Source organism: Lissotriton helveticus, chromosome 12 (assembly GCF_964261635.1).
Source record: "Lissotriton helveticus chromosome 12, aLisHel1.1, whole genome shotgun sequence".
Lineage (NCBI taxonomy): Eukaryota > Metazoa > Chordata > Amphibia > Caudata > Salamandridae > Lissotriton > Lissotriton helveticus.
The window spans coordinates 919923444-919947085 of record NC_136073.1 but is presented as its reverse complement, the minus strand read 5'-3'; the positions used below and the strand labels follow the sequence as shown (position 1 = coordinate 919947085).

Genomic DNA, 23642 nt, shown 5'->3' with positions numbered 1-23642 from the left:
CCACTGCCTCGGCGTTGGGGCACATGAATTAGCACAGCTGCGGACAGGCATGCCCCCGGTATCGCGGGAGGCATTGATTACCCTGTCTCAGGTTAGAACTTGTTCAGGGTATGAGAGGGGAAGGCTCCCTATTACTGTCTTTGTCCATATGCGGCCTCCATGCGGGAGAACCACCCTAAGTGCATCGGGGGCTACATGTACCATCTACTGGTGAAAGGGTCTCGGGTAGTCTACCGATGAATAGGAGCGGAGCAGGTAGCTCCAGTGGAATTTGTGGCTTTTCTCGAGAGTAACACTTGAGTGTGGGTAACTAGTTGGATTTACTGGACAATGATTGGTCGGGTTTCTCGGTAAGCAGCGGCAGATTGTGGCCAGTGCTTGCATCCCTCGTGCCTAAGCGTAGCATGTGAGATATGGCCTAGTAACATGACGCTTCCCTGCAATACTACCTGTGTTGTTGTAGTTTCCCTAGGGTTTGCCCCGCCCAACTCCTCAACCATGTAATTGGGATTTTTAGTTCTCTCAACTGACTGACAGGCTTTGCCTGGTAGGAAGGGGGCTGCTGCACCAGTCTCAGTGTACGAATTTTAGGGTTACATGAAGGGGGAGGGTCTTCTATTTGCGTTTTATGTCTCATCCGGGGATGGTTGCGTGTTGTAATACCTTTCCGCAGCATCTGTCTACTAGTACTGGAAATATTGGGTGACTCTTCCAACTTGCTTTGGAGGTTTAGTTTCTTTTAAGAAACCTTTTATTGGTTTGAGAGTAAAACTCATTGCCCTGGTAGCGCAGCCTGCAGCTCGGCAGGGAGACATTCTAGCTCGGTCACCTCTACGCCGTGGGGCGATAGTGGGACCTTGGTGTTGGGTTTTGCTCTCACTGGTTGAGTAGAATATTTAGACTCTCGGACGTGGTCGTCGACATTCGCTGAATAGACTGGGTGGGCATGCTCAGGTTGAGGCGAAGACTGGGCACGCCTTCTTCCCCTGCAGCTCTAGGTGAATCTTCATGTCAAGGCATAGTTGCTTTCGCTCTTCTCCTGCACCACGGTGCCAGGCATGGGAGACCGGCTGTATGTGGTCTGACTCCCTAAGTAGCGTATCTATGTTAGTGTTTCCCCAGGCACACTTTAGCCTGGATCATCAGGTCCTTTTATGGCACACATAGTGCTCTGTATCGAGGTACATGTCACATAGCAGTTGACACCTTGGCAGCCACGGATGGGGGCGGCTATTCTTGGGTGACTATGCATGAAAGATTTGTTGTGGCTTAGTTAGCTTATGAAATTGTAGCATTGAACAAACCATGAGATGGGCTTGTGGTATGGTAGCGCTCACTTTATGACTGTTGGGCTGGCTCACGCGCATAAGGAGTGGACAGAGTGCCGCTACTATCCTTGTGACGGTCCGGGCTCCAGTCTAGGTTTACTTAGCCTGTCATCCTTCCGAGGTCGGTTAAATGAGTACCAAGCACATGGGTAAGAACGGCTGTGCCTACGGGTGTGCTCCAGGGGACCTATCAGGTTCATAGCGATGCGTTAATACGAAAGGCAACAGGGCAGTTATTATGGTACTTCGTTCTATTGCTGGCAAGTAAGTGTGTCTCAGGTACTTTTTTGTCACCCATAGTGCACTGTGACACAGAGACAGTATCTATATGATGGTTCAGGTTGAACCTGTGTAGCTCTGGAAATTGGTGGCCAGTTCATAAGGGACTATGCGAGAAAGCGTTATTGTGGCCTCTTAAGCTTGTGCACCATGCAGCATTGACCATGTCAACAGCTGGGCTGTTGGAAGCGTAGTGCTCCTTTGGTAAGAAATTTAGGGAGGCTATGGCGTAGCAGCCTTCACCAGGCAATTTGCAGCACATCACCTGAATGGATGGGTAGCCCTACATTTTAGAGGGGCCTGCTTGAGCCACACAGAACCCATACTTCCCGGCCCACCCGAGATCTCACTTAGTTGTACCACAGCATTGCCAGTTAGCGATTCCCCGGCTACTTGACACTTTGTTGACGCATTGTCTATTGGCTTAGATTGTCAGGCCTGCAGTAGACTCACTACCTCCCCCAGTCTGAACCCACGAAGACTTGTCAGCTCTGACTCCACTGTGGTCAAGCTGAGACTTTTTAGCCTCCACTTGTTCTTTTCGGGGGACACTTGGTGGTCCACTTGCGGCCAAGTAAGCGATTGCTTTAGCGGTGTTACGTGTCCGCAAGGGGCAGGCAATTTCCACAGTCTAAAGTTTCTCAACAGGGGTGGTCTTGCATTGGAGGGCCCTTGGCTAAGTGCTTGGGTAAGCATTCTACCCAGACGGGAGCTATTTAGTTGTTTTCAGGTACGGAAGTTGAGACTCCTCGTGCAGCGTACACTTACCAGAGAGTAAGTTGCACAGCATGTCATCAGTTATTTAGGCTGCCTGTTAAGCGCATCATAGGGGCCAACTAAGGCCAAGCATAGGGGGACGACTTGCGCAAATCCCAAACCTTGCCGGGCTATGGGTAGCCAGCTTTAGCTGAGCCTGTGGGGGTGATAGTGTTCGATGCCCAGTCTGGGGGTTTTTGGGCCAGTTTTTCATCGCCAGGCGGTGCGGGGGCAGCGGGCTCCAGGTGCCTCTGTAGAACAGGCAAGGGTGTTTTGGACTGAGGTGCGTGTAACGGATTCTACACTTTCTCAGACTGATTCACGCGGATACTCCTACCCACAATTGGGGAACCGGATGCCACTCTATCTTTATTCGACTCCACCCCGGTGTATATAAAAAGGTCTCAGGTGGTTAGCAGGGTCCAGGTTCCTGTGACCAGGTGCTTGTTCAGTAAGCAGCGTAGGTTGACCCGTTACAAAGCCTTGCAGTGTATCATGATCAGGACTCTGCGCGCTCCATCCCCCTTATGCTGGCCGTGACACCTTGTTCATGCACCTAGGTCCTTCACTAGGGATTGCGCTGGTCACTGCAGTGTTCTATGGCACTTGATTGAACGACCACAACGATTGGACGTTGGGTTTCGCCACCAGTGGGGGACGGGCAATTGTCAGCAGTCAGACATGTCTCCATCTCTATAGGCAAGGCGCTAGTCAGGGGAGGCGCGGGAGCCAACACGCAGGAGGTCCTGTGCTGTGTATATTTAAAGGGGCAGCGACACGAAACTTGGTAGCCCGTCACCGTTCCGATGGAAGTAGCAAGGCTCACACAGATGGTTAGCAGGGACCGGGATTCTGTGTCCGGTCTTAGGGTCAGCAAGCAGGGTAGACCGCACCTGTTGGCCCTTCATGGAGGTTAGTACCATCCACAGGCAACACACTCTCTTTGCCTCCGCCTTGTTGTGACACCAGGCTGCGTCGCCGGGGAGCTTGGAGAAGGATTGTTAATTTGTCTGGGCTATGGGGCTGGCAGGCACTTTAGAGGAAGAACACTAGGGGAATTGCCCACACGGTAGTGACAGATGAGCTCTGTGGTCTGATTTCTTATCCCGAGCTCCAGTGGCATGATGCCCTGTCTGGGACAGTGAGGAAGCTGGCTCGCACGAGGTTTGCTTCGCCATGCGTAAATAGCTTGGGCAGATATTTGGCCTTTTACATGTGGGCTATAAGCCAAACTCCCTTGGTGTTGCTGGACTTTTGGGTCAGCGGTCCACGTTGGTATGGACCTGTTTTTCTGAATAAGGGAAGAGACCCTAGTAATAGCAAGTAAGGAACAGCTAGGAGGAATGCCGGCCTTGGTGGGGGGCCCTGGCTGCGACGGTCGCCACACCCAGGTCTGTGGAGGAGTTACAGGGCGATCCAGAGGCGGAAAGGTACCCGGGAGTACCCTCTTCAGGAGCACAAAGGATGCTGAGGCCTAATATCCCCAGGAAGTCTGTGCGGTGGACCCTTGGGGTACGACGGCGCCCCGCTATCCTACGGGCGGTTGGAAACCTGTACAACCATGGGTCGCTTGAACGCTCCGCCCCTCGTAGGGGGGGGGGCGTGAGCAAGAGGGTGGACCAATGGTTCACCGGAATTGGGAGGGGCTATCTCCTCCCATAACCGCTAAGCAACGATTGGCTAAGGCCACGTTGCAAATTGGCCCATCAGGTGGTAGGTCGCGAGGGGCGGCTTGCCTTTTGGATCGCCTGTAAGATAACCCACCTTGTTGGCATTGTGTATATGCTAATAAACCTGCAGCTACTTTTCTCCAACAAAAAAGTTGTCTTGTCTGCTTATTTCTGCGAAATGTATGTTACTGCGAGCGGGCTGGTGAGTGGCGCCGATATTGGCACTAAGGGTTCTGCACGCGAGGGCAGAAATTTCATTTTTCTTTGCTTTTCCCGGCGGGCTTTACTCCGGGTTACTGATCAAGGTGTAGTAGCCGATATGTGATGTGAGGATGGTGTTTACCAGGATGTATGCTTTCTTCTTATGTGATGATTTTTAGTCCGATCCTTGCATTTTAATCATTAGTTATTCTGTTAACAGCTTTTGTTAGTGGCGAGAGTACGGTCTGGGTTGAGGATGGATGCGCGTCCATGCTCGGGTTATTATCCTCTCGCTGTGTCTGCTTTCAGGCCAGAGACTCTTCGTCCTTTGTCATGGGGCCTACGCCAGAACTAGGATTTGGGCATGGTGGGCGCCCGAAGCAAAGTACTGCCAGGCCATGCCGCCCTCCCCCCGCTGCCTCGCGCGGAGGTTTTTTTTTGTAATTTTTAGGCACCTCTCGGGCGTACCAGGGGGTCGCTCCACACGTTCTCTGGAATGGTGTCTTTAGGGGAGAGGTTGGTCCATTCTGAGTTAAGCTCGTTTTTCCACGCTTCAGAACAGCTTGCTATCTTCCGTTTTATTTTCCCTGTGCAGAACGGCTTTGTGGGATTCTCTTTCCCAGCACGGGCCAGTGTTGGCTTCTGCGACGCTCAGGGACCTGGGAGGTTTCAGTCTGCATCAGTGGTGCTGTCGGGTAACGTGGATGCCTTGGGATCTGTTCATGGGTGCTTTTTCGACACTCGTTTAACTATCCTGGCTTCGTGGTTGTTCGGGATAGTAGCATTCTGTAGCTGGCTGGGGGAACAAGGATTTGGTACGTGTAACCATGCTGTGCTTTGCTGTCTCGCTATGAGGGGACGACGGCTCATAGCTACACACTTTGTGTGAGTCCCTTCACTTAGTGTGTGTTCTTTCTTTTGCAGTCGGAAAGGGTGATTGCCTTGAGCGGATATGCCCCTAGTAGTACACTGAGTTTTGTTACACCCTGTTTTCCACAGCATGCTACAGTTGGGCAGGACTCATTTCTGTATCCCCTGCTTTTAATTGGGATCTCCTTCAGGCTCTCGTCGGATGCGATGCTTGTCCCTCAGCGTGCTCTTAGGATAGTTTGTAGTTTTATTTCCTAGCACGGCTGCGGGCTTTCACCTCTGCACTCATCGTCATCCACTAGCCAACTTCCCTGCCATCTCGGGTGGATGTTCTGTTGCATCTATTTCCGGATGCCATGGCTATAACAGGTGCCAGGCGGGGGGCAGACTGGCTCCCGCATGCACAGGAAGGCCTGGGGGCAGGTACTCTAGGGGTATCTCGGGGGGTTGGTTCCCACCTTCTTGGTATACTCTCTCCCATGCCTTCACTTAGCGCAGGCGGTACCCGCTGGGGGCCAGAGCGCTTCACAATAGGAACATACCTGTGACTATAGCACTAGGAGTTTACCCTTTCCAAGGAAACCTAGAAAGTGGCTTTCGTGCCTCTCTGACTGGAGGCAGCTCACGGTGCTTTACAGCAAGAAATGGGTCGCGGGGGCAGTTCCATGCTCTCTAAGTCTAGGAAAGGTACCTTTGGCGAGGACTGGAGGACCCTGTTCACTAGAACAAACGTCACGTGGGCATTGGTGGCTCTGTTGCAGGTAACGGAACCTACCACTATGCTAGAGGGAGCAAGCAGCTTGTGACATGAGAACAGTGATGGGCACGTGTACTTTGAGCACCTCACACAGGTAGAAGGATATTTCTTAGTATATAGCAGACTACCTACAACGGGATCCCACTGGGAAGACTTCCTTGTCCTTTGCAACCTTGATTGCAACATGATTTTGTATGTGACATGGGGGAGACTTTTACAATGTTTTGTTTTTCTCTTCCTTATTCAGACCAAGCACTTCACTTTTGGTCAACTGGAACTTTCTTTGAGTATCTGCCTCCTTGATAACACTTTTAGCGAAGATTGTATTGCACTTTCCATGGAACTAGCGGCATCTCTTATTCCCCTCTCTTTGGGGTTGGGTTACCGGGTGCCTTGCCTGAACAGTGACACACGCTTTACTCGATCTGGAGCCTCTACACAGGCTGATGGATATGCTATCCGGTACGTGGGACCCCCCCCAACAACAACACGCTACTGGGCAGTAGGTTGGCAGGATCTGTGCCTAACAGGCAAGGGCAGCTAGGAGCAGTTTTAATCAACAGGGTCAGGCAAGGTGATCGGCACGCTTGCCACGTCGCATAAGGGTGCTGTGGCGCCACAGGGGACACAATTTTACACTTCCCAAACCGGGTCAGGAATGCATCCGCGGCACTTCTCATATGCGGTTGTATTATCGGTTGCCCTTGTTTGAACCTTAGTTGGGGGGCCCCTGTTTGGATAAGCTTCGTATTTCTTACAGTCCAGCGCTTACATGCCCCTCTTGGGGAAGTGTTACCAACAGTGCCCAGGCATACTCTTTCCATTTCAGATTGTGCTTCCATTCTTTATTCGGGGATGGTTACGTGTTTGCATTAGTTCACGCAGCAGCTCACTAATAGTAATGGAGATATTGGGTGACGCCGCCAACTCGCTCTTGGAGGTTCAGTTTTTGACCTAATAGAATCCTTTTAGTGATGTTATAAGAGTAGAACCCTTTGCCCTGGCGGCGCAGCGGGCAGCTTTGCAGGGAGGCATACTAGGCTCGGTTATCTATCGCTGTGGGTCGGTAGTGCGACCATTGGGGTGGGTTTTTTCTCTCACAAGATTGAGCAGAATTTAAAGAGACTCGGACTTGGTCGGCGTCATCTGATAATAGACTGTGTTTGCGTGCTCAGGATGGGGCAAAGCCGTCTTTCTCATTCAGCGCTAGGTGTGTCTTCACGCAAAGCATAGTTTTCAGGTGCCCATCTCCTGTTTTACGGTGCCAGGCATTTTAGACTGACTGTGTAAGTTTGTGCTACTCTGCTCCTCCTAAGCTACGCAGTTTCCTACCATACCGGCACTTTGACTCCCTTAAGTAGCGTATATATGTTATTGTTTCACTCAGGCACACTTCTAGCTCGGGTATATCTACAAAAGCAGCCCTTTTCCTTGGCCCTCTAGAGTCTCTTCTTGGTCAATTGGGTGTATTTTCTGATTTAGTTCGCACTCAGCTTGAGTGTTGGATGGCTGGCAAGAAAGTGTTATTCAGGTCTTGTTATGGCACTCTTAGTGCACGGAAATGATGGACATGTCCCACTTAGCGGTTGACACCTTGGTAGCTATGGTGGGGGGCTGCTAGTTCTTGATTGACTATGCACGAAAACTATAATTGTGGCTTAGTTAACTTATGCACTAAGAAGCTTTGACTAATCCAACAGATGGGCTTGTTGTTTGGGAGCGCTCCTTTCGTAAGTATAGATAGGGAGACATTGGCATAGCGGCCAATTACCACGCATTTCTCAGCGCCTTTGCCTGAGCAAGCTGTGTAGCCCTGCAGATCAATTGTGCCTGTATTGCCACACTTTTATCTCTTCTTTCTGGCCCACGCCGAGACAACGACATAGTCGTTTAGAGCATCGCCAGTTTGCTATAACCCGGCAAATTGGCACTATGGTGTGGTATTGTCAATTTGCACAGTATTTTGGGCCTGCTTTGGCACTCTTTCCCCTCCTGCCTGATCCCACCTAGACCTCCCAGCTCGGGCTCCACTGTGGTTCACGCTGATACTTTATAGCCTCTCCTTTTCATATCGGGGGTCACTTGTGGGCAACCACGCGGCCATGTAGACGTTTGCTTTGGCTGCACTGCATGTATTCACAGTTGGCTAGGATGCTGGTTTTTAGCTTCACAGGGACCAACGGACAGGCAAAGGGGGACGTTTGGGACTTGTGACAGGCACGAGGAGATAACTTACACAGTGTAAAAGGGATGTGGCCCATGCGAAATATATACAGCCTTTTACGCATTCTGGAGAAACTTGCGGCCACGAAGTGAGTAGTCCAAATAATGTTATTGGGCACCAGGCACCATTTGAGGCACTTCGTATGTTGATGTATTTTGTACTTTTACGTACCTGTAGGGGCAGGTAATATCAGTATATATACTATCCACAGGAATAAACCAATGCCACCCTTTGGTGCACTGAACTAAGGAAACACCACTCATAGCAATTTTACCACGAGCCCTGTTCAGGGTGGCCAGTTCATGGTCGGCTAGGCATGTGAGCTTTTAGTGTGGCTTCTTCATTTTGTGCGTCTAAGCTGCATGGACTATGTCAACAGATGGGCTGATGGAAGGGCAGGCTTGCACCACGTGATGGTTCATCTAGATCATCCTAGACAGTCTTCCAGTCCTGCCTTTAGACCGCTTTTCGGCTCTCGTGACCAACTGTCTTGCCTAGTTGGGGTGCATTAGGTGAAGGGAGCAGGGGGGTAGAGCTTATTTCGGCACATCTGGTTGGAAGTTGGCTTGTGGGGCATCTCTTTGCTCTCTGGGCTGGCATGTTTTTTGGTCTTTACCCCCCTGCGGATTACTGCAAGCTCACTTCCCCAGGGCTAGGTAGTCAACTAAGGAAGGGGGGGGGGGCTGGCCTCCGACAGGCCTTGCCAGGTCAGAGGTAGCCAATCTTTGGTTAGAGCCTGCAGTGGTGATGGTGTTCAAAACCCAGTCTGGTGGTTCTGGGCCAGCTTCCCTCGCCATCCGCTGCCGGGGGCAGCAGGCCCTAGGTGCCTTTTGAGGATCAGGCAAGGGTATTCTGGACTGATGTGCGTGTCTCCGTATTGACACGCTCACAGACTGGTTCCAGCGGAGGCTCCCCGTCCACCATATAGGGAACCTTGTTGACACAGCATCTTTCTAGTAGACACCATCCTGGTGTGTAGATCAGGGTCTCTGCAGGCAAGGCGTTCGTCTAGGGAGGCGCTGGAGCCCAGGCGCAGGAAGTCCTGCGCTGTGTGTAATTCAAAGGGCAGAAGAGACAGGACGTCGTTAGACTTGGGACACCTTACGCCATGTGCAAGGGGCTTCGGGAGGATACCTTGACACTCCTGCCCGAGTTAGCTGGAACTGTTCTGGCTGGTTAAGGGTGAGGCCCTAGAAATTACAAGCTAGGAATAGTAGGAAGTATGCCGGCCTTGGTGGGGGGCCCTGGCTGCGACGGTCGCCACACCCAGGGCTGTGGCGGAGTTACAGGGCGATCCAGAGGCGGAAAGGTACCCGGGAGTACCCTCTTCAGGAGCACAATAGGATGCTGAGGCCTAATATCCCCAGGAAGTCTGTGCGGTGGACCCTGGGGGTGCGACGGCGCCCCGCTATCCTAGGGGCGGTTGGAAACCTGTACAACCGGGGGTCGCTTGAACGCTCCGCCTCTCGTAGGGGGGAGGGGCGTGAGCAGGAGGGTGGACCAATGGTTCACCGGAAATGGGAGGAGCCATCTCCTCTCCACAACCGCTAAGCAACGATTGGCTAAGACCACGTTGCAAATTGGCCCATCAGGTGGTAGGTCGCGAGGGGCGGCTTGCCTTTGGATCGTCTGTAAGATAACCCACCTTGTTGGCATGTGTATATGCTAATAAACCTGCAGCTACTTTTCTCCAACAAAAAGTTGTCTTGTCTGCTTATTTCTGCGACATGCATGTTGCTGCGAGCGGGCTGGTGAGTGGGCCGATATTGGCACTATGCCTGATTCCAACTGCAGGCCACTATTTAACTTGATTTACGGGGCCCTTTGATTTGACTGCCTGGGTCTTTTTTTGTTCTGTTCAAGCCCAGCCCTGCGTCTGCTCTACACCCTACATACTCCGGACGCTAGGTCCCCGCCCTCTGCACGCGCTCTCTGCTCCCCACACAGACTGTCCATCCGCGCTATGTCCCTGTGCTCAGTGGTGTCCATGGTCAACCCTGCTCTGCAGATGCAGCAAGTCTGGGGCTCTTTTGGCTGCAACTCGTCACAGGAAAGGCGGGAAGGTGAGCGGATGAGTGAAATGGTGGAGGAGTGGGTGAGTGAAGGATGCATGGATAGGTGAAGTATTGAAAGGATGGATGTAAGAATTGGTTAGTGAAATAAAGGATGCGTGAAAGGATGGATGTATGAGTAAGTGAAAGGATGGTTGAATGAAAGGAAGGATGGAGTGAAAGGATGGATGTATGAGTAAGTGAAAGGATGGGTGAATGGAAGGATGGATGTATGAGTAAGTGAAAGGATGGTTGAATGAAAGGAAGGATGGAGTGAAAGGATGGATGTATGAGTAAGTGAAAGGATGGGTGAATGAAAGGAAGGATGGATGTATGAGTAAGTGAAAGGATGGGTGAATGAAAGGAAGGATGTGTGAAAGGATGGATGTATGAGTAAGTGAAAGGATGGGTGAATGAAAGGAAGGATGGAGTGGATGGATGTATGAGTAAGTGAAAGGATGGGTGAATGAAAGGAAGGATGTGTGAAAGGATGGATGTATGAGTAAGTGAAAGGATGGGTGAATGGAAGGATGGATGTATGAGTAAGTGAAAGGATGGTTGAATGAAAGGAAGGATGGATGTATGAGTAAGTGAAAGGATGGGTGAATGAAAGGAAGGATGTGTGAAAGGATGGATGTATGAGTAAGTGAAAGGATGGTTGAATGAAAGGAAGGATGGAGTGAAAGGATGGATGTATGAGTAAGTGAAAGGATGGGTGAATTAAAGGAAGGATGGAGTGAAAGGATGGATGTATGAGTAAGTGAAAGGATGGGTGAATGAAAGGAAGGATGTGTGAAAGGATGGATGTATGAGTAAGTGAAAGGATGGTTGAATGAAAGGAAGGATGGAGTGAAAGGATGGATGTATGAGTAAGTGAAAGGATGGGTGAATGGAAGGATGGATGTATGAGTAAGTGAAAGGATGGGTGAATTAAAGGAAGGATGTGTGAAAGGATGGATGTATGAGTAAGTGAAAGGATGGGTGAATGAAAGGAAGGATGGATGTATGAGTAAGTGAAAGGATGGGTGAATGAAAGGAAGGATGTGTGAAAGGATGGATGTATGAGTAAGTGAAAGGATGGGTGAATGAATGAAAGGAAGGATGGAGTGAAAGGATGGATGTATGAGTAAGTGAAAGGATGGTTGAATGAAAGGAAGGATGGAGTGGATGGATGTATGAGTAAGTGAAAGGATGGGTGAATGAAAGGAAGGATGTGTGAAAGGATGGATGTATGAGTAAGTGAAAGGATGGGTGAATATAAGGAAGGATGTGTGAAAGGATGGATGTATGAGTAAGTGAAAGGATGGGTGAATGAAAGGAAGGATGTGTGAAAGGATGGATGTATGAGTAAGTGAAAGGATGGTTGAATGAAAGGAAGGATGGAGTGAAAGGATGGATGTATGAGTAAGTGAAAGGATGGGTGAATGAAAGGAAGGATGTGTGAAAGGATGGATGTATGAGTAAGTGAAAGGATGGGTGAATGAAAGGAAGGATGTGTGAAAGGATGGATGTATGAGTAAGTGAAAGGATGGGTGAATGAAAGGAAGGATGGAGTGAAAGGATGGATGTATGAGTAAGTGAAAGGATGGTTGAATGAAAGGAAGGATGGAGTGGATGGATGTATGAGTAAGTGAAAGGATGGGTGAATATAAGGAAGGATGTGTGAAAGGATGGATGTATGAGTAAGTGAAAGGATGGGTGAATGGAAGGAAGGATGTGTGAAAGGATGGATGTATGAGTAAGTGAAAGGATGGTTGAATGAAAGGAAGGATGGAGTGGATGGATGTATGAGTAAGTGAAAGGATGGGTGAATGGAAGGAAGGATGTGTGAAAGGATGGATGTATGAGTAAGTGAAAGGATGGGTGAATGAAAGGAAGGATGGAGTGAAAGGATGGATGTATGAGTAAGTGAAAGGATGGGTGAATGAAAGGAAGGATGTGTGAAAGGATGGATGTATGAGTAAGTGAAAGGATGGTTGAATGAAAGGAAGGATGGAGTGGATGGATGTATGAGTAAGTGAAAGGATGGGTGAATATAAGGAAGGATGTGTGAAAGGATGGATGTATGAGTAAGTGAAAGGATGGGTGAATGAAAGGAAGGATGTGTGAAAGGATGGATGTATGAGTAAGTGAAAGGATGGTTGAATGAAAGGAAGGATGGAGTGAAAGGATGTATGAGTAAGTGAAAGGATGGTTGAATAAAAGGAAGGATGGATGTATGAGTAAGTGAAAGGATGGTTGAATGAAAGGATGGATGTATGAGTAAGTGAAAGGATGGTTGAATGAAAGGAAGGATGGAGTGGATGGATGTATGAGTAAGTGAAAGGATGGGTGAATGAAAGGAAGGATGTGTGAAAGGATGGATGTATGAGTAAGTGAAAGGATGGTTGAATGAAAGGAAGGATGGAGTGGATGGATGTATGAGTAAGTGAAAGGATGGGTGAATATAAGGAAGGATGTGTGAAAGGATGGATGTATGAGTAAGTGAAAGGATGGGTGAATGAAAGGAAGGATGTGTGAAAGGATGGATGTATGAGTAAGTGAAAGGATGGTTGAATGAAAGGAAGGATGGAGTGAAAGGATGGATGTATGAGTAAGTGAAAGGATGGGTGAATGAAAGAAAGGATGGATGTAGGATGGGTGAATGAAAGGAAGGATGGATGTATGAGTAAGTGAAAGGATGGGTGAATGAAAGGAAGGATGTGTGAAAGGATGGATGTATGAGTAAGTGAAAGGATGGTTGAATGAAAGGAAGGATGGAGTGGATGGATGTATGAGTAAGTGAAAGGATGGGTGAATATAAGGAAGGATGTGTGAAAGGATGGATGTATGAGTAAGTGAAAGGATGGGTGAATGAAAGGAAGGATGTGTGAAAGGATGGATGTATGAGTAAGTGAAAGGATGGTTGAATGAAAGGAAGGATGGAGTGAAAGGATGGATGTATGAGTAAGTGAAAGGATGGGTGAATATAAGGAAGGATGTGTGAAAGGATGGATGTATGAGTAAGTGAAAGGATGGGTGAATGAATGAAAGGAAGGATGGAGTGAAAGGATGGATGTATGAGTAAGTGAAAGGATGGTTGAATGAAAGGAAGGATGGAGTGAAAGGATGGATGTATGAGTAAGTGAAAGGATGGTTGAATGAAAGGAAGGATGGAGTGGATGGATGTATGAGTAAGTGAAAGGATGGGTGAATATAAGGAAGGATGTGTGAAAGGATGGATGTATGAGTAAGTGAAAGGATGGTTGAATGAAAGGAAGGATGGAGTGGATGGATGTATGAGTAAGTGAAAGGATGGGTGAATATAAGGAAGGATGTGTGAAAGGATGGATGTATGAGTAAGTGAAAGGATGGGTGAATGAAAGGAAGGATGTGTGAAAGGATGGATGTATGAGTAAGTGAAAGGATGGTTGAATGAAAGGAAGGATGGAGTGAAAGGATGGATGTATGAGTAAGTGAAAGGATGGGTGAATGAAAGGAAGGATAGAGTGAAAGGATGGATGTATGAGTAAGTGAAAGGATGGGTGAATGAAAGGAAGGATGTGTGAAAGGATGGATGTATGAGTAAGTGAAATGATGGGTGAATGAAAGGAAGGATGTGTGAAAGGATGGATGTATGAGTAAGTGAAAGGATGGGTGAATGAAAGGAAGGATGGAGTGAAAGGATGGATGTATGAGTAAGTGAAAGGATGGGTGAATGAAAGGAAGGATGGAGTTAAAGGATGGATGTATGAGTAAGTGAAAGGATGGGTGAATGGAAGGAAGGATGGAGTGAAAGGATGGATGTATGAGTAAGTGAAAGGATGGGTGAATGGAAGGATGGATGTATGAGTAAGTGAAAGGATGGGTGAATGAAAGGAAGGATGGAGTGAAAGGATGGATGTATGAGTAAGTGAAAGGATGGGTGAATGGAAGGATGGAGTTAAAGGATGGATGTATGAGTAAGTGAAAGGATGGGTGAATATAAGGAAGGATGTGTGAAAGGATGGATGTATGAGTAAGTGAAAGGATGGTTGAATGAAAGGAAGGATGGAGTGAAAGGATGGATGTATGAGTAAGTGAAAGGATGGGTGAATGAAAGGAAGGATGGAGTGAAAGGATGGATGTATGAGTAAGTGAAAGGATGGGTGAATGAAAGGAAGGATGGAGTTAAAGGATGGATGTATGAGTAAGTGAAAGGATGGGTGAATGAAAGGAAGGATGGAGTGAAAGAATGGATGGCTAATGTTAGAATTGGGGGTCTCTGGTTGGCACAGGTATGTACTTGTGACAAACAGGGACCCTCTCCTCTAGTCAGGGCAAGGGACTCACTCCTGGAAATAACCACTGCTCACCCTCTAGGTGGCGTGGCGCGAGCAGACAAGGCTAAACCCCAGAGTGTTTAGAGTTAAGCATTTGAAATAACACACAGTAATCAGTTGACACACTACAGATGGACACATGGCTGGCTTTTAAGTAAAAATATAATTCTTTTATATTCAGGCTTATCACAAGTTCCAAATAACACTTAGGGATGTTCCACAATACTCGCACAGCAATCAGTTCGTTTTGGGCAATGTTTTATACTGCTGTGCTCGTCGTAGCGCTCTGGTGCGATCTGTGCGGTTCGAAAAGAAAAGGGTCTTGCTGAGTCTCGCGTGCCTCGCAGACACGTTAGTCCGAGGTGCGGGGCACGGTACGATGCGACTTGTACCTCGTTGACAAAACAAAGGCTTTTCAAATTGTACGCGCCTCGCGGATACTGCAGTCTGGGGCGCGGCACAAAGGACGATGCGGTCACAGTCCCTTTTAAGCTTTGGGGAGAGTTCTGGGTGGATGGTGCGGTGCCGGTCAGACGTCCCACGGCGCGGTGCCTTCCTTGTGGTGCGACTACGGCCCGGGCAGTAGTCCCGGTACATTGGGCAGCGATGCGTTGTGGAGCGCAGGCTCTTCGTTGCAGAGTCCGCTCCGATCCTGTAGGGGGGAAACGGCGGACGGCGACAATACGATCCCGATGCGATCGCGAGGTACGGGACGTACACCAACCGCACTAAGCGCCGCTGCTGCTTAATTACAGCGGCGGGGCGTGTTCAGCAGGACACCACAAGGGAGAAGCGAACACGAGCAAAGTCCGTCTTTACGTTGCGAGCTACGACTCGGGGGCCACAGAATCACGGTGCTTGGACCGGACGGGCCCATTCTTGCGTTGCGCGCTACGGCTCGGTTTTGGCAGCAGTCACGGTGCTCAGGCCAGGCGGGGCTGGCCTTTACGGTACGAGCTGCGGTGCGACCAAGCAGAAGTCGCGTAGCTTGGCGGGGCACGGGTGCCCAGGCTCTTCAGAGTGCGCGACGAAGGGTCACAGCACACTCAGCTTTCCTCGGTTAGCGCTGCAGGGACAGGCAGCACAATCAGCAGCTTTTCCTTCAGGGGGGTAGCGCCCAATTTCCATCTACCCTGTCTGAACTTGCCACCAGCCATCTCCATATGTAGTTGTTTTAGCCGGGGTCCCGAACTTAAAACCATACCACTCAGAATCCTACCTTGAATTAAAAAACAAGATAACTTTCTGGTTAAACAGGAATAGACCATTTAATGGCCCCGAGCAGGGAGAAATATTGTTTGCTCGCAGGGTTAGTTGGGTGGGGTCGAGGCGCAAAGACATCTCGGGGGATTGTGTAGTAATTAACTTTAGGGACCGGGGTGTGGTTAACTATATACTTGAGTGAGGGTGTGGGAACACAGCTGGTACTATACAGTCACTCCCACTAGGTTACTTCTACCAACCTGATGTGATGACCTTCATGGGAAGACCTGACTACATGACAAGGGAAACTTGTACATACAGGGGCCATAGGGACTATCAATCCTCAGCTGGAGTGTTTGCTGGGAACTTTGGTGTCTCCGTTAATAATAGATTTAGTTCCCTGGAACTGGAGGATTGACTGCTACCTCCTTTAGTGACACACACAGAGACGCACTCAGACTCCCATGGTACTTGTCCAGAGGTGGCGCGTAATGTGGATAGATACACTGGCGGGGAGGTATCCAGTTCTTTCCATGCTCTGTAACCACTTCCAGATAATACAGAAACTGATGGGCACTCCTTTACCCGAGCTGAGCTAGCTCGGAGCGCCACCCCTTCCCCTAAAACCTTGGTAGTTGAGTGTCCCAATATTAGGATCATATCCTGGAATATTGCAGGAATCAGCTCAACCCTGGACATACCAGACGGGGGGAATATATAGACGCGTTCGACCTGTGCCTATTCCAGGAAACTTGGGCCTTGACAGCCCCTCATAGAGCGGGATTCACCACATTTGTAAACCCGCTTCCCAGGGCTCTAGGGGGAGACCACTTGGGGGTCGTTGCATCTGGGTGGGCACCCACTGAGGCTGCTCTGTGAAACTGATTGACACCCAATCTCCAGATATTCTGTCTCCTTTTATCTTTTGTGGATGGTCCATAGGTAGCCCTTATTAATGTGTACTCTCGCCCTACACCAATTACGCAGACTTCACATACTCTGGCCTTGCTTGACACCCTATTTTTTTCCTCTTTCCACCCCTGCACATAAATTTATAGGGGGGTATTTTAATTCTCATTACGAACCATCCCAGAATGTAATATGTATCCTGCTCGTGGTTGGACCCCCTTAGGGATGCAGCTCTATAAGCTTACAGTCTCCCATTCACTTAGAGCATGCAATGGTAGATTTCCTCTGGATATTCCTGGTAACAACAGGCCTGGAAGCAGCTCCACCATAGATTATATTATGGTTAGTGTTGAATTTTGGAGCTGTATAAAAAATGTCTGGGTAAGCCCTAGGCCCGACAGTGATCATAATTCACTGGTTCTGGAACTCAAATCTATTGTGGGACATAGTAAAAAACATCCCTCAGAGGAGCTTGTCCCCCACTCTAATTTAACTGTTGCCAACGGAGGGAGAAGGGTTAGATGGACCAAATTTGTACAGGCCGAGGACAAGATTGCTGCACTATACAATCTTGCCATTCCTTTTTTAGAGAATGCTTTTAGTCTACCATATGACAGTTTTAGTCAAGTTTACCTCTCCTCTTTCTAGAACATCCACCAAGAATTATGCAGTAAACTAGCGGGTTTCTGTTATACTACCGCTGACTCTAAGGCACGATCTCATAGTAATAATCAATGGCACAACAAATCATGCGGCTTAATTAAAAGTGCCCTACTTGTGGAAATTAAAAAGGGAACTCCCTCGAGCATAAGAGCTGCTAGGGCCCATTATAAGAAAATTATTGCCGAGGCAAAGCGGGAATGGGAGGCGGACAGATGGGAGAATATTAAATCTGCCCTCGATAACCGTGAATTAAGAACTTTTTGGAACCGTGTCAAGTCTGGCAATACTGAAGGGGCACCAGCAATTGAGCCCAATGTTAGCGAAGCTGTTTGGAGTCGTCATTTTAAAAATATTCTATAGGCATCGAAGATACTTCTTTAGACCCTCTAGTCCCTCTCGTGATCCCCAGTGCTACATTCGATCCCAGTAGTATAGATAATAACATCCCTCCATGTACTATGCAAGAAGTGGGGGTGGCTCTGGATTCTTTACTGCCAGCGAAGGCCCCGGGCCTGGATAAAATCCCTGGCGACTTGTACTGTAGCGACTGCAAGGTTTGGGCGCCCTTTCTATGGGTATTCTCCAATGCTCTCCTTCAGGGCATGAAGCTACCCCAACCTAGTTGGGAGCAGAAATTGTGCCAATATTTAACAAGCATTTACAATGCAATGGTCTCTGCATTATTAAAGGTAGAGCTATTGGCATTGCTCATGACATTTTTAAAAAAAAAATCATAAATAAATGGCATTGTCATTTACATTGCCAATAGCTTAATCGTTAAATAAATGGCATTGTCATTTACTATGCCAATAGCTTAATTGCTCACAAATGCATGACCTATTGCATTTACACCCACACACACAAAGCCCTACATAAAGAGCCACCCACACAGAGCCACAGACACACACACAGAGCCACAGACACACACACAGAGCCACAGACACACACACAGAGCCACAGACACACACACAGAGCCCCCCCACACACACAGAGCCCCCCCACACACACAGAGCCCCCCCACACACACAGAGCCCCCCACACACACAGAGCCCCCCACACACACAGAGCCCCCCCACACACACAGAGCCCCCCCACACACACAGAGCCCCCCACACACACAGAGCCCCCCACACACACAGAGCCCCCCCCCACACACAGAGCCCCCCATACACAGAGCCATACACCCAGAGCCACACATACACCCAGAGCCACACATACACCCAGAGCCACACATACACCCAGAGCCACACACACACCCAGAGCTACACACACACCCAGAGCTACACACACACCCAGAGCCACACACACACCCAGAGCCACACACACACACACCCAGAGCCACACACACACACCCACCCAGAGCCACACACACACACACCCACCCAGAGCCACACACACACACACACCCAAAACCACACACACACACACCCAGAGCTACACACACACACCCCCAGAGCCACACGCACACACCCAGAGCCACACACACACACCCAGAGCCACATACACACACAGGAGAGCAAGCACAGCGAGGGGCAGAGAAGCAAGACCTGCCCCATCCAGGATCCTACCGGGGACCTCCAACCTGCCCCCTAAACGCTGTACGCGCTACCAGGCTGACACGCTGGGGTCACCAGCAGGCATGAGTTGTTCAGGTGCACCTCTGTGTGCCCTGAATGCGGATCCTGCCGCAGCTGCTGCACGAATTGGGTGGTAACAACACAGTACCCCCGTTATGGAGGCGCATAAACTCAAGGCGGCAATGCCGCTCAGCTCCCCCAACCGCTGGGGACTCGTGCTCTCGCTGGGGTGCGGGCACCATGTTGCTCACCGTTCCCTACTGCTAACAAACCCTCCATTGCTCCGCAGCATGGGATGCCCGAGTGGCTGGTTAGGCCCGCATGACTGTCTCCCCCCCCCCCCCCCGTTTGTGCCCGGCAAATAGCTAAAGCCCCTTGAAGGGCATCGAACCAGATCAAGTTGAGGGGGGGGTTGGGCAAGATCGCGCTCCATTGAGCTGCCCTGTTCAGTGTCCAAAATATTTGCCCATAATCACAGGAGATTTGGGCTTCATGCCAGGCTTGTGAGGGACAGACAAAAAGAAAACCTCTCCTTGCCCCATTGCTTCGCAAACGGGGTGGATGATCGGCACAGGGGATAGACTGCATCACAACGCCCGGGAGGCCGGATCAACCCTATGCGGCGGACCCGCACCCGGTGAACCAGCCGGTGGATTGGGGGCGGGGGGTGGGACACCACCCCAAGGGATCATCGGAGACCGGCACAATCCAAGCTCACCGCGGCACAGGATCCCCCACACCCAGTACGGGTAAAAGCCCAGTATGACAAAGCCGGCAAAGCTTTAGGCACCGACGTTAGTTACCCTGCCTGCCGATTGACTGTTCGCTCATGCTGCCAATCCCCCCTAAATGCGCCAGCCTTCCCCCACGCTCGCTGTGAATGGGATGATAGACGAGGAGCACCAACAGGCACGAGGCAGCACCAAGGCACAGGGGCATCGAACCCCCAGTCATGGCAGCACAGGGAGGCAGGATACATGCCGTTCGCGTCCCCGCCATGCCCCGGCACAGTCCCCAAATGGCGTGCAGGCCCTTACTCGATCAGGGGCAGAAGAAAACTTACCTGGAGTGGTAGCCAGGCTGTTCCGGGCAACAATGGCGGCTGCAATCATCCGAAATTTTCGGAATCGGGGGCGTGTTTTTTGCTGAATGACGGATGACGTCACTGATTAAAAAATGCAAAAAAAACACGCCCCCGAATCCGCTCAAGCCGGGGCTAGAACCGAGTGACGCCCCTCTCCTCCAATGGCTGGCCAGCATTTACGAGTCCCCATACTGGACAACGTAAAATCTTCAGATCCGCCCAATGCTTACAGCAGTGCGGACGAGACCTCGACCTAAAAAGGACTCTCCCTTAGACCCGGCGAATTATCGCCCAATTAGCTTAATAGATGTCTAGCAGAAATTATATGCACGCTTTTTATTGGCAAGATTGCAGTCTTGGATGGAGGAACATCAGATCCTTACACCGTTACAAGCTGGATTCCGGTCGAAGGTTTCTACCATAACCAGGTATTCAGACTGCAAATGATTCACTGGAAGACTGTTACTATGGAAGGGGATAGCGTGTAGCTTACTTTTGTTGATCGAAGATTTGCAGTCGACATGGTCTGGCGTGATAAGCTCTGGGCCACAATGAGAGCCATGGGTGTGCCACCATATCTACGCGACCAGATTGAACGCCTACATAAAGAAACATTTGCAAGGGTACGATTTGGGAAAAGAGGGGATTAACAGCCCCCTTTCCGGTGGAAAAAGAGGTCTGGCAGGGCTGTGTCCTGGCCCCAACACTCTTTTCTCTCTTCCTTAATGGCTTGATTGCTGATCTATTGGCCACAAAAGAATTAGATAACCCCGGCTGGCGAACCGTAAGATTCCTGCACTTATGTTTGCGGATGACACAATCTTATTATCCAAGTCCCCTATGGGATTGCAAAGGACTTTGACAGAGTTCTGTAACTTTTGCAAAAATAGAAACCTTGAGATTAATCTCTCTAGGACCAAATACATGATTTTTCTTTCAAAGACTCTCAATTGTCCTCATCCGAAAATGAATGGGATAGCTTTGGAGAGAACGTCCACTTTTGAATACCTGGGGGTCAGTATCAATGACCAAATGGACTGGGGGCCCCAAGTAACAAAAGCAAACCTGCTACAATCTTCCGGTGGTATTCTTAAGGTCCATAACAAATGCAGTTTGAAAATGGTGGGCCACCTGGTGGAAATCTATAAGACTCAAGCCAGGGTTGAACTGTGGGGCCACTGCTTCGAGAGTTCACTGGTTCTGACAGAGAACAACTTCTTTAGATGTCTTTTGGGGCTCCCGAAGGGTACACCACTTATCCCCTTGAGGTTAGATCTCGGAGTTGACCCCATTAAGGATAAAATGCCAACCGCCCTCTCCTTTTTTGGCGACGACTCTGGAGCACCCCGAGCTTGCTACCTATAGGGAGGAACTAAAGAACGTCCTGTCCATCTTGGGTGCGGGCAAGTTACCATGGCTCCAGCACATTAGACACCTCTGCACTAAAATCGGGAGACCTAATCTTTGGAACTCACCGGAGGATTCATGTCCTCTCATTTCCAAGAAATCACTCTCCCTGGCATTAAAGGAATACAATTTGGCGTCTCTAACACAGAACAGTCGATTGGGTGCCCTAACTAATAGTTTTCTGGAGGCCAAACATACTTACAAATTTGAGCAGACTCTGGACAACATTCAGCCCCTCATGACAAATAAACTTTACCTGCAATTTAGGCATGGAACACTTCATTAAGGGTTCTAACAAACAAATGGAGAGGTATTTCGACAACTCCTTTGGGTTGTCCAGGCTGCACTGAAAAGGAAGAACCAGACCTCCACGTTGTGTTATTCTGCCCGCTTTATAAAAAAGTCAGAGTAAGGTGGATTCGGCAATTATGTAATAACTTGGGTCTCAGAAACTACTTAGCAATATACAGGATCCTGAAATATGACTCTACCCCATTGATAGCTTTTGCCACCTCAAGGTTTTTGTTTTCAATGTGGTGCACTCGCAGAGCTAGGGTTAAGGCTATAGAAAGTCTCTCAAGCTAGGTTGTAGTAAATGAACTCTTAGGAATGATAAGCATCTCCTGCTATTAAATATCCTTGTTATTTGGTGTTCGTTATATATGCTTCCCTCCCTAATTTTACCGTCATTTTAATACTTTGTAATATGTTATATTTGTATCTTGATTTTATTCACACTTTTAATCTGGTCTCATGTAAAGCTTTATACTATCCTTTTTAGTTTTTAGATTTTATATTGTGTTTTGTATTCTGCTTTTATGGTTGAAAACTGCTGAAATAAAGCTTTATTGACTGACTTTCCATCTTTAGAGCTATCACTACTTGCTGCCCCTTTATAGTTGGCTCTGTGCCTCTGCTGTCCCTTGCATCTCACTTGCCATCCCTGAACATTACTCCCTGGTCAGATCCAACAGAATATACTTCTGGAGGGGGGCGTGTGCGGGTTGCGTGGGAGGGTGGAGGAAATCGCCATTGCATTTCATGCCTCCCTTAAGGATGCGCTCATTGACACATTATGTACTGGATGGCTTGAGATTTGTATCTTTAACCTGTCACCTACAGAAGTCAGGAAAGGGGAACTGTCGTACTGCCGCCCCCTCCCCGGTGAATGACTTCCCGCAAAACACTAATTGACTTCATTGCCCTTCATGTCTTGGCCATGAAAATGTTGTTAGTACTAGGTGACTTTAATGATCAGGGTGAAACTGTGGAGGATCCCTGTCTCACCCAACTTTGAGTGAATCTGCTCTCTATTGGACTGAGCGGTACAAAAGGGGGGGGTGATGGACGGAGCATCTGAACCAATCAAACACTCACACCCAGTCAACAGATCTGGGTTTAATCCATCACCGTTCTTTAGCCCACTCTGCCACCCCAGTTCAGACATGGCCATATGCAAATCAGTCTAATCCTGTGCCTCATGGGAACAGTCCAGCCCGAACTGCCAAGCCATGCCTTCCCTGGACCGGAATCAAGCTTCCTAGGACCGGTTTCTGGCATTCCAGCCGTCTTCAGCCATGCTTGCTTGAATCCAGAGTCAAAGTGAGCAAGGGACTCACGTCTGAGCATACCCTGCCAACTTATGGCGAACAAAACGGTACAAAAGGGGGTGGTGATGGACAGAGCATCTGAACCAATCAAACACTCACACCCAGTAAACAGATCTGGGTTTAATCCATCACCGTTCTTTAGCCCACTCTGCCACTACAGCCAGGCTTGCTTGAATCCAGTGTTAAAGTCATAAGTTGGTAATGTAGTGCCTTTCTCCAGTAAGATGGACTTGATATAGGCAAATTCTGTTGGAGATTGGAGCCCCCTCAAAGTGTGATGTTCTGGTGGGCAGGGTTGTTTTTCAGAAACAGAAGGAGGATAAAAATCGGAATGGTTTTTCCGTAGATACGTCTTTTAATGGCGTTGACCGCTGCCCGGGCCTGAATGGAATATCCAGATAATGGAACATCCACTACCTAGGCCTGTTATGAACATCATTATATACAGAACAATTTGAGGAAGTATCTTTATCCCTTTACAGAATAACTACTGCAACTCCATTTTAAAGATCAGAAGAGTTCTATATCCCTCATAACTCGCCTGCCTTTATATACTCAGGAATCTGTGGCTCGATTCCCAAGAAGAAGGCGCTGGTATAGCGCCGAAACGCGCGTCGGAATTAATCTTAGTCTCGCCACACCCTTAATAATATGAAATTAGGCACTGTCTGAACAATGTACCTTTTAATGATGACTTTTTTTTTGACTCAGACACCCTGCGTCAAGAGAAATCAATGTGCAAGCACCTAGAG

General features: G+C 49.0%; 1 protein-coding gene across 4 annotated transcripts in view; it reads right to left on the bottom strand.

Annotated features, from left to right (window-relative positions):
* The window catches only part of LOC144798280 (uncharacterized), a 2046403-nt gene that overhangs the window by 1626663 nt on the left and 396098 nt on the right, over positions 1-23642 (bottom strand). The gene's annotated exons all lie outside the window — the stretch shown is intronic.